This window comes from Carassius auratus, chromosome 50, assembly GCF_003368295.1.
Source record: "Carassius auratus strain Wakin chromosome 50, ASM336829v1, whole genome shotgun sequence".
Lineage (NCBI taxonomy): Eukaryota > Metazoa > Chordata > Actinopteri > Cypriniformes > Cyprinidae > Carassius > Carassius auratus.
Window position 1 is genome coordinate 7125040 of NC_039292.1, and position 19319 is coordinate 7144358.

At 36.6% G+C, this 19319-nt stretch overlaps 2 protein-coding genes across 2 annotated transcripts in view; one reads left to right on the plus strand and one right to left on the minus strand.

The window, feature by feature from the left end:
- Window positions 1–14216, minus strand: part of LOC113066822 (A-kinase anchor protein 13-like) — an 84998-nt gene extending 70782 nt beyond the window's left edge. The window contains 1 exon segment of the mRNA XM_026238868.1: window positions 14007–14216. The gene's annotated coding sequence lies outside the window, so the exon portion shown is untranslated.
- Window positions 14217–15690: 1474 nt separating this feature from the next.
- Window positions 15691–19319, plus strand: part of LOC113066823 (synaptic vesicle glycoprotein 2B-like) — a 29501-nt gene continuing 25872 nt past the window's right edge. The window contains exons 1-2 of the mRNA XM_026238870.1: window positions 15691–16073; window positions 17149–17260. The gene's annotated coding sequence lies outside the window, so the exon portion shown is untranslated. The remainder of the gene's footprint in view (window positions 16074–17148; window positions 17261–19319) is intronic.

The window sequence follows — 19319 nt, forward strand, 5'->3', positions numbered from 1 at the left end:
TGATGCCAGGATACTTCACTTGAATGCCTCTATGCCTCCTGTTCCAGCGGAATTCCCAGAATACCTTTCGCCTCCCTAGTCTGCAGGAAGAGACCAGACATCCCCTCCCACCTGCTGCTTTTTCCATTCATCCTGAAGCACCAGGTACCCCTGCCCCAATTCCAACACCAACGATTTAGCAAGCTGATCCACTTCCAAATTTCAACTAATCAGCTAGATTTTATGATGGAGAGTGAGAGCTGATGACCCATCCTATTCCAGACAGCACTGTGGCTGTTGAGAAGCTGGCTAAGCGTCAACCAGACGGATCAGAGAACATGGCGCTCATGGAGGGGGCATGCTGTTACAAAGATTGACGTGAAGTGGTTGGGAATGCATAAAACCTGAACTTAGCTTTGATATGAAGCCTCCTGGATAGACCTATTGAGCCAGCACACTGCAGAGTCAGCAAGCCAGTGGTTACCCTCAACAGATTCATGTCTAGAGGCTAGAGAGAGGGCTGTAGTTTGTGTGCCTTGGCCTGCGTTCTTGCACCGCTGAAACTCAAGCACCACATTTGGGCTTTTTGAGAACCCATAAACCCTGACAAAAGCCCCACTATCCTACACATCCAAGACCGGCGGTAACAGACAGGAAGTAGGAATCTAAAACGAGGACAACATATTGACAGTAAGTCAGGGGTGGGCAGCAGGGTGGTGACAGGGCTGGACATTATGAGAGAGGTCACAGCCTCTTACTTCAGGCAATTTCTCTTGTTCTTTAAGCTGAATAAAAGGGCTACTGTTGAAGCCCAACAGGATGGGGTATAGGGATAATCAGCTGGTTCTAAATATAACCACTGATTTCATCCTCTCCAGCTAAGCCCTTAACTATATCGACCACAATACATGTACACAAGACTAAACACTACACTTACAAAATAAATAGGTAAAAAGATGATCTCAGATGTTCATTTACCTTACACCACAACTATCATAAAGATATACAAAGTAGGGAGAAATTGGCAAAAAGATACCAAAACATGAAGATGACACCTGCTCAGTGGATCCAAGACAAAGTTGTGATCTGGTGGTCGGACGACCCGGGAACAATTGCTGGATCACATTACCCGTGTATTATCTGGAATCTCAGTGTGAAAGGGGCTTGAGTATCATTTTTTTGGTACTCTCAGCCTGGGTCTTGCAGGGTCTGGTCTTGATTCCCACTCTGGTCCAAAGCTTGAATCAACAATTAGGCCATGGCCCAAAGCAGAACCGGTTTGATTGTTAGGAGGAATTATGATTGAGGAACTGTGTGTACATCTGAAGGTGGACACTGTTTACCCTTCAAGTTATTGGGTTTCATAAACACCTTTGATCTTACTAACTTCTAGATCAAATGTGCATATGAAACCCAATAACTTGAAGGTAAATCATGCAAGGTCCAGTGTGAGTCCAAGACTGCCTTCTTGTCAAGACCCAAGCCGAGACCCAGTCCCATTGATCAAGACCTCTCCTACACACAACGGCTCCTAAACATCTCTGCGGTACCAGAATGGAGGTAGACATGGGCGGCTTCCTGTTCATATATCACAATGCAAAAAACCAAACATCTCCAGTTACACAAGCTATATTTTTGTAAACATCACAATTATATATTGTAGTTTTGGATTAGAATGCTGCCAAAGGAGAAGAGGAAAAGCACGGAGAAACTGTTCAGTAAAAACTAGCTCAAATACAGTCAATACCATAGTTGTTCTAGGCTGGAACCATGGTCTGCATCTGTTGTATGAGCAACAGTGAAAATGTGGATTTGTCATTTAAGAAGGACATGGAGGAAACGAGAGCATTCCCAAACAAAGGTCATCAAGTTCAAACCAAGAGAGGGGCAATGTTCTAGAGTATTATGTAAATACATACAGTAAACAATGCACAATTCTGTACATACTTCTGTTCCAGATAACCTAATATTATAATTATTATCATTTATTTTTCGTTTCGTCCTTAGTCTTATTTAAATATTCTCTCTCTCTCTCTCTCTCTCTCTGTCTCTCTCTCTCTCTCTCTCTCTCTCTCTCTCTCTCTCAATAATAATAATTCCTTGTTTGCACTTGGCGAACAAAGCTTATTCTGATTTCTGCATAAACCTAGTGTATAACTTAATGTAGTACTTAGTTTGGCTCTCGGAATCTCTTTCACACTCAATGTGTCATATCAACAAATATACACTTGCACATCAGAACTTGTTCGCCTCTGGTTTGACCTTGTATGCTCTAAAGGGCATGAGAAATTAAATTTCCTCTGTCAAACCCCAGTAGGAGCCAAGTTGGGCTCACCCGCCAGCCAGGGCCAGACACCTGTTTGTTTAGTCTGAGTCAACACATCCCGGCCTCTCAGAATCCTGTGTCGCCTCCATCTCATAGTAGGGCTGCACGATTATGACAAAAATCATAATTGTCGATTATTCCCTTGAAATTGTAATTGCGATTATATATTACGATTAGCACAATTTAGATTGAATAATTTTTTTAATAGCTTTATGCCATTGTTTGAAGCCACTGCATGCCATATTGTTATATCAAAATAAACCAGCGGAAAACACTCTTCCTGAAAAACTTCTTTTTTTTTAAGCCTCAAATATCATATATATATATATATATATATATATATATATATATATATATATATATATATATATATATATATATATATATATATATATATATATATATATATATATATAATTATACTTATTTTATTTTTTTATTTTTTCTGAGAAACCAAACCAAAGTAAATATATGCATGGTATTATGTTATATTAAAACAAAGAAATTCAAACAATTGGGAAAAAAACCCTTAAGATAATCAGTAGAGAGAACAACAACATATCTTATGCACACAGAATGATGTAAGTGAACTTTTTTTTTTTGTGTAATTGTGCCTTTAAACGATTACATAATTGTGTCATCTGTAATTGTAATTGCGATTACAAATTCGATTAATTGTGCAGCCCTATCTCATAGCTATATGCTCTCAAAAGTCCAACTAAAACACTGTATTCAGCTGCAGAATTCAATCAATGTCACTGAAAATAACAGGTTTACACATTTGTTATGGAATGCCAAGCAGTGTTTTTTCGACACTTCTCTATAATTCTTAACTAAATATTATCCAGAGTGGCACAGGAAACCAATACAGCTTATAAGCTTTGCATTCACTTCCTGAATGATTCAGTCACAAAAGACAACAAGGAAATAGCATATAGACAGCCACAACAAAAGGCTCTTCCTGGTCTATCTGTTCTATGATAAGCATAGACGTCTGGAAGTGAGAAGTTTCAATAGGATTACAGGATCAGGTGATTTAGCCAGCTTCTTATTCATGACGTCTAGTAAACATCAACGCCTAAAGTGTGAAACACAAGAAATTTCCATTTCCGTCCACCCCCCCCAAACTACCATACCGTTCCTACAGTACTTTATGACAGGGGTGTACAATCCTGCCTCTGAAGGACATCCTTCCTGTAGAGTTTAGCTCAAATGCTGGAAGTTTACAGTAATCCTGAACACCTTGAATAGCAGTTTCAGATGTGTTTAATTAGGGCCAGAGCTAAACTTCACTGGAAGGTGGCCCTCAATAAATACAGCATTAAAAAAAATTATCGAATTTTTATGCAAGAACAACTTCAATGACCTGCATTTGCCAAAATGTGTAGCATAACAGTGCACACAGAAGAATTCCGTATCCCATGATGCACTGCGCACAAATTCAACTTTCATTTCAGGTGTGCTGAAGGTAAAAATCTGTTTTACTCATTTTGTGATCTGACCACCAAAAGCTACACAAACGTTATAAAAGAAAAAACACATTTTTAATATCTGAGGTGTCAAGGAATACTAATAAAGATTTCACTATTGAATGGAATGTGTACTGCATAATGCATACAACTTTAAATGGCAAATAGTGGCATGTATTCAATATATAATATCCGTAAATAAGCCTAGCACTTCATCCCAAACATAGCCAAGGGTTTGAATTTGAATGGCTACAACAGACACCGAGAACTTGCATGCCAGAGTCATGCTGGAGGAATGCATGAACAATCCGCACAACAGGGCCTTGCGTTCATTTGCAGGAGCCGCCGAAATGGCAGGGGCGGCACTCTCAAGGCCTGTGGAAGATGCCAGAGTTGTACCGCACTTGTGTTGAAAGGGTTGAGAGGGCCCTCTTGCCCCGTGACATGAACAGGATGTAGCATGTGTTGCTCTCCCTGTGGAACATCCCCTTGGGAAATTTGGATAGGCTTTGTAGTACAAACAGTCAAGCTTTTCTCCATTGAAAGAGAAAGACACAACCCACAGAAAACATGGTTTATGTAACCTTTACCTTTTCCAATAAGATTTTCGCTCCAGAGGCATCGTGAAAAAAGCACCGTAATGTTTTTTAATAAAGAGGCTCATGACCCCTATGCGTTGCCATAGTGAAGCCTTGTTTCTACCATTACAAATACTTGTGGTGATGAAGCTAAAGTAACTCTAACCCCTATTTAAGAGGATATTTAGTCTTTGCAGAATGCACACCGCAACACAGAGCACACAATGTACCAACAGAGCTTTGATGTAGCTTTTTACCAAGGTCATGGTTGTCAGCATTATCAAACAAGCACAAAAATAAGGCTTTAAGCAGATGGATTTGAATTGCTATTTGTAGCAAGAAACTAGAAAAAAATATATTTATATTTTTTAGGATATTTTTCAGTAATTGCTAGTAGTTCTATCAACAAATTAAAACATTTTAACAAAGACGACATGTTCAGAGCTCTACACATTGTGTAAAAATTAATAGAAAGGGTAGATGCAAACTACAAATTTATACTAAAATGTCTTTAAATTAAAAAGGGTGTTGCTGGCACTGATTATTTTTGTAGATTAAAAAAAAAATCCCACTTTATGTAATGAACCTTTAGATGAATATTATGTAATATATTTAACAATTTTAGAATTCACATTATGAAATCGCACATCCTGCAGCAGACAGTCGAACAGCAGACGTCTCCATGCCAACGAACAAACAAAAGCAGCTCAGGCATATCAGTGAGAGCGAGACGGGCCGCAAGCTATCACCACACTTCTGTGTAACCAGAGAACGAGACGTTCCCAAGAATTAGCAAAACACAAGTGAAAATATTATGGTCTCCAGTTAAGATTTCTAACGAACACAACTGCTGACAGCGATAGATAAGAGCAGAATGAATACAAAATAAAAGCTTTTGAAAATGACACCATATTTAAGATTCTGTCAGAGGTTATGCATGGCCTCTCAGGTTTAGTTAAAACAAAAGATCAACGGCTTTGGCATGTGTGCAAGCGTATGTGGACAGAATCAGTGGGAGGAGGATTTTCATGGAATCTGAAGTTTAACTAGTAGATTGTTTTACGGCCCCCCTGCACGGGTCAGTGCAAGAGCGACTGGCCTCCCACTAAACACAAAGCCCACCAAAGAGACGAGTTGGAAATCGGTCAGTCGAAATGGTCAGCTGATAACAATTACTACAAAAACGTTGCTTCGAGAATGCAGAAAAATAGGTAGTTGACATCAAATATTTTGGAATGTTTACATCCTGTGGTGCAACTTGAAATACTTAATCAAAAACTATTTTAAACAACATCTTGCTTCTTTTTTTATAATTATTTATTGTGCATGCCCTCAAATTGAGACATTTTTACTTAGTATTTGCTACGTTGAATTGCCAGAACTCTTTTTGCAGATTTTTGCAGTACAAATATTAAAACTTCTAAAATCTTCCAAACACTAGTGAGCAAGCAAGAAGTATATCCTGCAAACTCTTGGTATCCAAATAAAAAACACAGAGCAATCAATCAGTTGCTCGAAGAAGCAGCAGCCAAACTTCCTAAGAAAGCTGTTAGTCTAACTCAAATGATGGTCCCTCCTGCAGCTTGAAGCTAAAGTTGAACTTTTCCATTCCCTGTAGAGGTTAGACGTGGTGACTGTTTAACCATCATCCATCTTTGAACAGTGAAAGCCAAAGCTCAGACTAAGGGCATACTTCCACCTCTCCAAGGGCAGCTCTCATTAACTTGATATACAGTGGGCCTGACAAACTCTTTCTAACAGAACAGATTCAACCATCGCTGCTAGCAACGGTCCTCCATTCCAGCATGAGATTTCACTTAGGAGCCTCTGTGATAAATACGAAACCTTTGTTTACTGAGTGTTCACGTCTCTCACGAGACAGAAAATGTCATATAATGTCATATGTCTATAACTTTTGTTAGCATGTGAGGAAGTAAACAACCAAGTAAAGTCAACTGTATCACAGTAAGTTGAAACTGAAAGGTGGGGCCCTTGTGTGATTGAGAAAGGGCCTTTGTGCAGCAACGATCAGCCAATTAAAGCCAACAATGCTTTTTACCAAGTCCACAAGGTGAGCGTTTAGACATAGGGCTTAGTATGCCATTGTTAGTAAACGGGCCCCGTCTGAACGCACAATAACACCACACTAGCACCACCCAAAATTCGCAGGGTCAATGAAATTCAATAATACACAAGCCTCAACATGCAAAAAAAGGATTCACACTTGAACCATAACTTAATTAACAATTGCAGACTGACAAAAGTTGCATGAGTTTAAAAAGTTCCACAACTCTTGATGGCACGTGCCCAGTGAAGGTTCATGCAGAATGTTTGTATGCAATCTGGCAACTTTTTAGGACAGATCTGCAAACAATTAGATCAAACTACCACAGCATTCTTGTCTGGTGTTCGTGGCTTTTAAAGAGAGCATTCCACTGCTTCCTGCTAGTTTCCCACTGGTGTCTACATTAAGACGAGAATGCTCTCTAGATAGAAGTGTACACTGTCAAGATCCTGAGGGAAGGTAAATGTGCCATCTGCTGAAATAGCAGGAAGAGAACTTAAAGGACTATTTTTGATTATGAAAAATTAATGAATATATGCTTTTAAGCTTCAGTTATGCACTTCATTTCAAGTCTTCTTAAGTCAAACAGATGTTTATGTGTGAAACAGACTGAAATTTAAGTCATTATTCTGTGATAATCTTCCCTTCCACTGAAATGTTAAATGGCACAAACAGACTGTCAGAAAATCGATCTGATTCGTGAACCGAATTGGTTGAACAGATCAGATTCAAACAAATCATAGAATTCTCTAATAAACTTGTTAGCTTGGGCAGATGTTAAGATTTTCGGTGAATAATGATGTCAAATATAGCACACTTTTGAACACTTTCATTATTCTTTTAATGGGCTTTTGGATACTTTTTAAAGCTTAAACATCTACTGTATGCGTCTTTGGAAATTGTCAATTTTTGTTCTAAGAAAGAATATATATATAATTTTTTTTTTTTTTTTTTTTTTTTTTGAGAACTAATACCTTCAATGTTACAAGTAAAAATCACATACTGAGAATTTAATGGTTTTAAAAACATCTGTAACTATCCTGACCACGGGTGGGAATTTCCAACTTAATGGTAGGTTGAAAGATTTCTTTTTTTATTAGCAGCAGACATTGATCTGTCAATTGATTAACTTTAGACAGACTCGGTTCAAGGCCGCAGGATGATTCCACAAGGGGGAAGTGACCCACAGTAGATCCCAGACGGGCTGTTAAAATGCAAAACTAATCCGTGCCTTCCGCTTCCATGCCATATCCAGAGGAAGACAAAGTGCAGATGTCTGCTTTATCAATCTGACCTGACTGAAGCACTGATTCAATTATTTAATCATTGGTTTCCCTTACTCCTTAACATCCACTTTGTGATCTAAAAACACTTTTGCATCACCAATTATGTTTTACATTTTTCTAACTAATTCTGGAAGTGGCTCAAGTTAAAGCATCTGAATTCCAAGGCATGATGGGTAATATCAGGGTAATATAGACACTGCGATATCAAGCTAAGCAAAGCACAATACATTAATATTTGTAGAGGCACATTTTCAAGCATTAGCTGCATTAAATATGTACGTACAAGTATACTATTCTACAAATAAAGACATTTTAGTGAATCACGTTTTCATACACCTGCATTAAATGCAAAAGCACTGTAAAATAGTTTCTTTGAATGTTTGAAATGGACTCCAGATGAGTAAAAGCAAGTTTTCGAGGTAATGTCAAAACTAAAAATTGTGGCATTTGCACAATTTTGGAGTGTAGAAGTGCTGTAATTCCCTACCTCCAAATTGTTGCAAAGCAGAATAAGGATTTCATGAAGTTTAAGTGTTTTCACAATAGAGTATAAGCCCTTTTATAAATACAGCCCAGTATTCTAAATTCATATATGTGAACATCTAAAAACTATTGTTTTATAAATTTACAGCATGGTCATTTGAATGAATATTTTGGCTTCCCAGGAGGAAGTGACCTGCTGCATTGTGAGTCAAGGGGACCATAAAACAAGCCTTATTAAATGGCAATTTGCAACACCTATTCAGCAAGATAAAGAAGATAAAAATCTTCCCAGATCCAAACCCACACCCAAAGTCTAAATATAGCTGTATTACTGTAAGAATTCTCCAAATGTTTGATGCGGAGTACATTCCAGTCAGCTGAGGACAATGTTGAAATTCTTGGGGCGATTAAGACAAAGGAAGAAAAAATGAAAAAAATGTAAACCATTTCTTCATTAAAATACTTCAAACTCAAACATGGACATTTTGACTGATGACAATGAACAAAGAAATCCAGCGATAAATAGACAACCTATAAAGACTTTTGGGTTGCACTTTATTTTACAGTACGTGTACTTCCATGTACTTATAGTGTATTTACAGTGTATTTATCTAAGAAAGTTCTGGTAATACAAGGTAACTACATGGGTTAGGGTTAGGTTTAGGGGTAGGTTCAGGGTTAGTACCTAGTTATTACATAGTTATTGTAATTACTATAATAAGTACATAGTATGTACATGGGGAACAGGACTGTAAAATAAAGTGCTACCGACTTTTGTTTACAATCTCATTCCTTATCCAGAATCTGAACCTTGATGTCAGATGCCACATGAAAAAACGGCTAAAAAGCCTTCTGTTCTATTTAACAAGTTCAACATCTACAATGAACACCGAAAGATACTTGATAATAAAAAAGAAAAACCTAAGGCGTGGATTTGCGTAGCACCACCGCGATAAACATCAACATTCCCAGTAGGCGCTGCCTTTCAAATTTGCAATAATCTCTCCAGTCACCATAACCGACTGTATTAATGAGCCAGAAAGTAACGGGAACAGCAGCAACAGCCTGCAAAGTGCTCGAGTCCTCACAGGAAACCGTCCAGATGCACATCATCGTTAAAACTGCAGATGTGGGCTCTTACAAAGAGGTGCATGTTTGCATGAAGAACACTAGGCCAAGCCTACACAAAAGTTTGCAGACGGTCATATCCAGCCGCACAGCTGATGACCCAGTTTCACTGCAGACACCTAGGCCTGTTGTTTCAATGCATATAGCTGGCTGTCAGCAACCAACAGAGGGAATGAAGCGCAGCTGAAACCTAGAGCATCTTGATATTTTTATTTTATTTATAATTTGCCGTAAACTTCCCTTACCTGACATTAAATTACAAGTTAAATGTTGGCAAGGTTTATTCAGAACTGCATTGCCTATAGCAGTAGCCTACAATTTAGATTCTCAACTGCTTTATTGTTAATATCATATATGTAACTATATTATCACCCAGCTCTTTATAAAAAAAAGTTTGATATAAGCATGTCCAACTTGATCCATATAAATACAATATAATCACATGGGGGGTATTAAACAGTATATCAAATCTCAGCCGATTGATTGCTTATATCATTGCATCATGTAAAATATATCATTGCCCCACTCTAATCTTCTAAATGCCACTTATAAGGCATGAGGACATTAAGAAAATACATATTTATGTAAAGCTGCTTTGGAACAATGTATATTGTGAAAAATGCTCTACGAATAAATTACAATGCCTAAACTTTGAAACATGTTTTCTTTAGCTGGCATCCTTTTGCATGGGATATAATGTTAACTAATCATTATAATCCATCCAAGGTGACAATGAGCCAAAGAAAGATTGTTTAAAAGTCTGAGCAAGTTATTAGATTTAAGTTGTGATACACAGGTGTTTGCTTTGGAATAATGTGCACTGAGGAATCATGCAAAGTAAGGCTAGGAACATGTGTTGAAAACTTAGCAAACAAGCTACATTTTGAGTTCAAGTTGACTTGACTAACAATGTGTGTGTCTGGTGCTAGCAAGTAACCCAATTCCACAAAACTCATCATGCATGGAGGACCTCAGGGTAGGTAGAAGATAAACGCTATGATGTCACATAGAAAGGGGAGGATCAGGTCACTTGGCAGGTGTACGACGACAAAGAGAAGAGCCTCGCTAATAGTCTTGAAAGCACGTACACACACACACACACATGCACTCTTAAAGAAACACTGTGCTTCCTGCACATGTCAGGCATCCTCAGATTTACACTAATGAGGCACTTTCAATCTTTGGTTACAGCTGAGAGACCGACTAGTTCTTCTTTGCCGAGAAATTACATAACGCCTTTACTGTAGAACAACAACAAGTCTCTTGTTTCGATTCTTTCAGGCACGGTGAACTGTGGCTAGGACTCTACCGGAAAAGTCACAACAAAAGTGTCTTTCTAAAGCTAAATCAAAAACCGAATCTTGATGTTTTGTTCAATACACATAAAAAGAGTTGCACGGCAAAATGTGACTCTGAAACATTTGTATGGTTTTCCACAGCACTGCAAGAGAATCCGGATGAAACACTTAATAAAATGTGACCGTTTCTTTCCATAAACAAACTACAAGAACATTAGCTACTTCTGCTGACTGCTAAAACCAATAAATCTCTTCTTCTAACCGATGACGTTCTTCATTGTTCAAAACTGAAACAGCATGCTGTACATGCGATTCGGCCGTAACAAGCAGCTCTTCCTTTAGCAAACAAAATATCTGGCATTTCTGGTCAATCAACGGATGTTCATGGGAACAGTCTTGTTGTTAAAAAGCTACTAGTTGAGTCTAAAAATGCTGGACTTTTCTCAAGTATGTGCTGAATCAGAGAACACGGCATTTTTTTTTATTAAAAAGCAGGAGGCCCAGGAGACTTACGTGATATCAGTCGCTGACGGACACACTCAACCGAACTGGAAAAACACTTCTATAGTCTGCAAGTGCTCAAAAACTAAGAATCAACTGAAAGATTAGCAGACCGGCTACATTCAGAAAGACTGGGTTTATATTAGATTTCTATTGATTCCACATCAGCACAATCCTTCGCACGTCTGGAAAACATTGAAACCTACAGCCTCCGTTGGGAGGATTGGGCTTCCTGGGATCTGCGTGTAACCATGGAGCTCTTTTGATTACTAAAATGTGGCGAATAGGACTCTCTTGACCTGTTTCTCTAAATACAATTTGGAGAAACCATACTGTGTCACAGAGTACAGATCATTCCATTTGCCTAGAAGTGTTCCAGGTTCAATACAGATTAGACTATCACTATACTGTCATGACAATATAGCTGAAAGACTGGATATACATTTAAATACTTTGGTGTGCTTCTTTTATATTTGTTTCCCGTTGTATTATGTCTAAGTTTTGTGGCTATACTGTAAATATAGTGTGTATTCATGTTTTACTGCCTGAACCTGTATGTGACTGCAATTGTACGTGACTTTTAAAAACCACAATAACAAAACAAAAAAAACACCCTAGGGGAAGTATTGAAAATATTTTCTGTGTCTAGATACTGGAGTTACAGCTTAACTTATATTGAATGTGTAATATTCCTTCAAACTATTGACTGGAAGGCAAAGTACAGTGAGAGCTGCTAGAGGCTTTTAAAATATTCAGTTCTATATGCAGAATCTGAAAGTAAAAATGTACTTCAGAATAAAGCACATACCACATACCATGCACAGACCAAAAATAAAGAAATGAGCCAAGTTGGAACCATTATGCAAAACTAAGCTAATCATGCCTATTTTGGTCAATGATGACCACCAACAAAGATTACATTATGAGTGATACTACGGTGCAATCTTTCCTAAATGATCGATCCCCCAAGAATTCTAATCAGTCAACTCATCACTGATCTCGACAGAAAACCTCTTCCAGAAAAGAAGCTAAAACTGCATTCTCTGTAATGGGATACAGATGAACCCTCTTGGATTTCTTCTCCAGAATCGCCAGCGGACACTTTCACTGTTTGGAAACTGCATTTCGAGAAAGACGCACGCCTGAAATTTGGATCAACAATAAAAACTGCCATTACTATTATTATTATTTTCTGTATTCCAGTTTTCACGTGTGGTTCATTAAGGTGGCAAATACCTTGAGAGTACGGAGGAAATTAGAAAATCAGCAAGGTTATTAGATTTTAGATCTGGCCAGTGAAAGCAAGATTTCCACAAGCAAATCCAAAAGGAGTAAAAGTGCAGCATACAGAATACTTTAGATCAGTTCTCAACTGGTAAGTGACGGACAATGCTAAATGCAAATAATAAAACAACTATCATGCATAGTTACTATAATAGAATAAATAAGCTTGTATTTCATGATAACATAAAAAATAAAAAATCTCAAATGCTAAGATTTTTTTGTTAACTTTTTATGCAATAATGTATGGTAGTAATTGATGTCTAATACAAGTCCTGAAGTAAAACAAATTGAAAACCACTGCTTCTAGACGCAAGAACAACAATCTAGGACTGTGGAGTCTGGGAAACACACACAAAAAAGCATATTTCTAATAACAAAATGCAGGGCAAAATCTTATGTTTACTAACAGCCTACTCTGTCTCGGTCCTGGATTCTGTCGTTTCCACAGGCTATGGTTTCCTTCAACTCTGATACACTAACAACAAATGACAGATAGATAGTCAAGTCCCGTAATCTGACGAGATAACTTCTTTGAATTTGACAACTTTGAAGAGGAAAGGCTCAGGTTGAATGTGAACACCTTCTAAATCAGGCTACAGAGTGATTAGACAAACAGCAGACGTTCAAACCAGACTATTGATATAAACACACTGCTGAGGTGAGTTCAAATACATGTTTGTCCTAAAGACACCTGCCACCCAGTAGTGTCGATTTCAAACAGTTTTGTTGAACTAGTTTATTTAGTTTAATTATAAAAACATATTCCTTTCAAGATCAGAACAGAGACAAAATAAGTTAACTGACTAAAGAACAAAACAAAAATACATCAAATTTTTACATCAATATTTGAAAAACTATACATTAAATAAATAAATAAATAGTAAATATAAAAATATGTACATAAAAAAATATTTTAATTAAAATATACAATTCACTGATCAATATGTTTTGGAACATGATAGTTCGTTTTCTAATTCGTCTGAAACCACCAACTGGTCGTCAAGCTACTTTCTGGGACATGGAAGTTGGTGGACTAGACAATAACTGTATTTACATGCAGTACAATGTTATGATTCATATTTAAAAAAAAAATATATATATGTAGTGAGACTATTGTGACGAAATGTCAGATTTTAACTATTTAGTTCCGTAAGCAGCCTAAACAATATACTAACTTCTCGAAATATATACATAGGAATTTTCTGAATTTGATATACAATAATAACAGTAATATTTATGTGAACAAAATCAGTATACCGTCGAGGAAAAGTATCTTCGTTCATTTAGAAACATACTGCAAATACAATAACACGTGTTAAGCATCTAGACCTTTTTTCACCCAATCATAAAAAAAAGCTTTTACGTAAAAATGACCTGGCTGGGATCAACCAGAAACCAGTTCCCATGTCCCTTCCAATCCACACAGAGTGGATCTACCAGCAGGGGGTTAACATAACATCTAGCTGCAGAAGTTATAATGACTCAAATAAAACATAATAAACATTATCTGCACCCAAAGCAAAAAAAAAACTTCGACACCAGGCGAACCGGTCCCATCACGTTACAATGACTTCTCAGCTATTCTGGTAGAAATTCAAGGCTCTCTTACCTCGAACGCTTCAGTGCTCAAAGCGTGCTTCCCTCGTTTACTCTCATTCCCTTTGAACGCTCACAAAACACCATCCAAAATCGTCTCCTCGGGACTGTTTAGGCTGGTAACCGCAAACACTCCGAGTTCTCCTTCTATTCCACTGGTTGCACAATGACCGTCGCGAGACAAACTACTTTGTTACAGTGCTGGGCTATGGCGTTTGACTGGAGCAAAAACGTTCTAAAATGTATCAAAACAGACCGCGTGTTACAATTTTGGAACTTTAATTCTGCGCTGCGGGTTTTAGACGAAGGTAAAACGGTCTCAGAATAGAGAGACACAAATCACTTATTACACTATAGCAACTTCTATTCTTCTAGTCCGCGTGTCTCGTTGGGCGGGACCAAGCAGTCAGTGAGGTGTCTCTTACAAATCCTGACTGAGTCTGCATGCTTGACTGTTTATTCATTCAACGAGCTTGAATAGAACCTTTGTTCAAAAGCCATTTCTCGCTCTTGAAGGAGTGTAAACGTGCATGGATGCTGATATTGGGCTGTTATTGAAAGTATATGACTATTGTTTTAGGTTTTAGTGTAGGTCCAGTGCGATTTAAATGCTTTTATCTGTTTTATTATTGGATATTTAAAAGCGATGGCTGTCTAAGAAGCCAAGCAGTCAAAAATATTTTTGTCTCATGTTTCATATTGAAACATATCCAATCAATGCCCAATGTAAAGTTGTACAATGAATAAGACTGACCTCGTGTGGACAGTCAAAATATTACAACTGGGGTAATTTCGAAATCTATACAAGGTATTTATTTATTCTATAGATTTTCTTCTGTATCTATCTGTCTGTATATCTCTCTTTCTCTCTATGGTTTGTATTGGGTTAAATAAATAAGAGCGACATAAAACCTAAGCCATAATGTTAAACAGGATGAGAAAACTTATAAATTATTCATAGTTGTTCTCCGTTGTTCTAATTTACATTGCTTTGAACACTGTTTCAGATTTCTCACTTGGATTCATTATTTTAATAATGTTTGGGAGATCTGTCCCAAAATGTGTCCAAAATAAATAACTAAATAAATAAATATGCGTCCCTGTAGTATTTCATCTGACCAACAGAGGACACTATTTAGTCTTTCCTGCCCAAACAACTCCCACATCAATATGTTTTGATCGTTAGAAAAATATAAGATGATTTATTTATGTAGAATATACTATTAGACTAGTGGTAGTAGTGATAATAATAATATTTGGAGGGGTTTCTAAAAAACTAAAAAATCTATCAAAAACAATGTACATTTATAGTGATCATAACAAAGCAAGTAATATAAACACAGTTATATAGGTTTTCTAAAGACACATAAATATTCAGATATTTTTATTTATTTATTTATCATGATTCTTTAACAGAAAAGTGTGCAGACAAAGCATCATGATCTCCATCTCTTGTTGCATGCTCTCATTTTGAATGACAAATGCCAGGCAAAGCTTGTGGACTGTTACATCAGTATTGTTGAATTATTTAGCTGCTGGCAGCAGCCTATGCGTCCACCATTCAGAAAAGATTTTACTCAGGCAAGTGTGATTTACCCTTTAAATGATCATTTAACAGATCTGCCTCCAGAGCTGCTGCAGCGGTGATGACAGACGATCAATCCAGTCCCCAGGGGGAATCAATGCATATGCATTTGTTTGTCTATAAAATGTTCATAAATGCATGTAGGCTGGGTTATTTAGTGTGTTTTCACATCATAAATAAAGCAAATTTTTTGAGTTATTAATAAGGGTCCTAGGACTTTGATCTGTAATGTGTGTGTATTCGGCTGTATGTCTGTGTGTATCATTGCAGGGGCTGATAAGATGCATGTGCACTGCTGTAAGCATGGGGAAAGGCCTCGGTCTGATTAGCATTCAGTCCTTGCACAGACTGCATCAAGGAACTCCATGGCCAGCCCCCCTCCTCTCTCCTTCACTTTCTCCCTCTCTCCCCCTCTTTCTGCATCATTCTGTTGGACCAGAACCCCTCAGTACAAACCAAAAGGAACATCTTCTGTGATAAAGATTTCACCAACAGGTAGAGGTTTTTTTTTACATTTTCTAAGTTGCCTGAGCAAGTTACTAGTGCAAAGAGATTCAGGCAACTAACAAATTATTGTGCTCTAAGGAATTTTAGATGCAAATGTGTTTTAAGTATCATTTGAATAATATTTATACAATATTAGTTAAAGAATATTTACTTTAGTCAGTGCGATTTTTTTTTTTTTTTCACGAAATTCATTTTTATGGGGTGGACACACCTGTGGCATGATGTCAAGGATAGATTTTTCCACAAGGGTTATTTTTTTCATGCATTTGAATATATAGAAAACTATGTGTGTTTGTTTTATAAAGATTATTCCTTTGTTTTTGATTATTTTTTAATTATTTTATATTTACCAAATCTGCATTTAATTGAGTAAAAAAACGGCAATTTTATTAATTAAATAATTAATTGTTTAATTAATTAAATAAATAATTATATTATTTATAATATTATTATAATTTAAAACAACTGCTTATTATTTTAATATATTTTAAAATATAATTCATTCCTGTGATGGCAAAGCTGAACTTCCAGCACACAACACAAGTCTTCAGAGGCACATGATCCTTCAGAAACTATTCTAATATGCAGATTTGCTCCTCAAGAAACATTTAGTATGATTATGAATGTTGAAAACAGTTCTGCCGCTTAATATTTTTGTGAAAACTGTGGTACATTTAGTTTTTCAAGATTATTTGTTGAATAGAAATTTTATAGAACAGTCTTTTGTAACATTATAAATGTCTTTACAGTTATTTTTGCAATTGAATATGCCCTTTCTGAATAAAAGTAGGTATAATCTTTTTTCTAAAACCTTTGAATATTTGTATAGTTCAAAGTGTACATATTAAATTAAATTTATGCATTTAGCAAGCCATCAATTTTTACCTTCCATTTTTACTTGACAACACTCTTCTCTACCACATATATATATATATAATTAGGATAATATTAATATTTCTGATTATTAATCTCTCTTTGGTTTACAATGTCAGTATGATTATCTAAACTACTTTATTTTTTATCATTTATTGCACTGAAATTCTTTTTTTTGCCTTTGTGTCAGATGTATTATTGTATAAGGCCACTGGAAGGCAGCTAAACAAAGACTGTTCAAGTCTGACTGATGAGCCTGTGTGATGTTTGTGAGACCCCAAGTCAGTCCAGACGTGGACCAGGTAAGTCCGGATCTATTTCATACATCATCAACACCTTTCCAATCAGAGCCACAGTGACTCAGCCAGGCGATCGCTCAAAGAGATGAGCCTGACCTTTCTGCCACGGGCTCCAACTGAGACACCAAAGGCAGAAGTGATACAAGACTCGAGAGTTTGCTAAATGTCAGATCTCTCATTAGTAGAATTTACCAGACTTGAGCAGGTTAAATCCCACTAAGTGTTGTCTATAATTACAAAGACTGATGATTGAATTACTGGTGAATGTTGCAACAATGCATGCTAAAACCGAGTTTTTGACAGAGTGCACGGGACATGGTCAACATAATGACTGTATTGTGAATAAAAGTCACGTGGGCGTGTATGGAGATGTTGTTTTGACAATAAGTAGCATTCATGGAAACAGATTTTAACCAAAGAAAGCTGGATGTAAATTTGGTTTCACTGGAAAAACAAGTTCTTAGCGAGAAATGCATCTGAATGCACGCGGAAGTATACGATAATTGGACATCCAGGATGACGTGCTTATCTGCTGCCTGCTTCAAGAGAGCAAAGGCGGCTGAGACATCACCTCTGTGGTTTGTTTATTCAGCAGCCCTGCCTTTATTCAGTTGTTAGAAAAGAGAATTCACCCCCACATGCATCCACCTGGCCTCTCTGTGGGTTGCCAGGTACCATTTGTGTTTTCTATAAATTCTGCATTTAAAGCATAATAGGCTTGGTGATATGAATAGCAGTATAAATTTTTTTTTCAAAAGAAAGACATTATAGTTACACCATATGAAATGGTTAGTCAAATGTCTGTACTGACATACTGAAACAGATTTTTTTTTTTTTTCTGGAATTAGCAAATCAATTTTAGAAAACAGTTTAGGTGACAGCTTAGCAAAACTATTTGACAAACTGTATTATGGGAAGAGGCGATATGGTTAGTCAGGAGTATTTATTGTATAAAAATGTGTATATGCCATTTCTAAACAAGATATTTTTAAACGAACACTTTTATTCAGAACCGATGCATTAAATTGATCAAAAGTGACAATAGAGACATGGAGAATGTTAGAAAGGGTTTCTGTTTTAAATAAAAACTGTTCTTCAAACTGTTGTTCATCAAAGAAGCTGGAGAAATAAAATGTACCACGGTTTCCACAAAATTATTAAGCAGCACAACTGTTTTGGACATTAATAATTGTAAAAAAAAAAAAAACTAAAAAAAACTAAAAAAAAATTATATATATATATATATATATACACATTTATTTTTATTTTTATTTTATTATTTTCACAATTATATAATATAGCCAAAATATATTAAAATAGAAAATGGTTCTTTAAAATTAATATATATATATATATATATATATATATATATATATATATATATATGTGTGTGTGTGTGTGTGTGTGTGTGTGTGTGTGTGTGTGTGTGTGTGTGTGTGTGTGTGTGTGTGTGTGTGTACCAACACCAATCTTTTGAACACATTTTATTTTCAGACATTACCGGAAAACACTGTATACATTTCAAATTAGCATATGTGCTAAATATACATTTTGCCAACTTTTAGGTGTACACTAGCATATCAATAACCTCAGAGCGGACAGATATGGACTAAAAACCACAAAACAGCAAATCCTCTTTCATTGAGACATGTGTCAGACAGTTCTGGGAAATAATTATAGGCAGAAATGTGATGACAGGCTGTGAATCCAGCAGTACAGAATTATAAAGAGCAACATTTGATATGCTGTGATATATATGTGATTATATTTCCTTTATTATTCAGCCACATGATATAAACAAAGACCCATTCTAATCTACACCAATTGATTGGTGGTGTTGGACTTCATAGTGAATTGTTCTATTAAGAAACTGTAATGGCTAACTGCTCTGAAGTCCCTCGCTGCAGTGAATCTCAGCACCTTGTTTTCACTCGTGCAATTTATCACTGGTTTTTTATTGCTGGGTCGTCCAGAGCAGATGAAAGCTTCGGCAAAGCACTCACTGCTAGATTCATTCTGATTTATATTTAATGGGAGACTGGGGGTCTCTTCCTAGACCTTT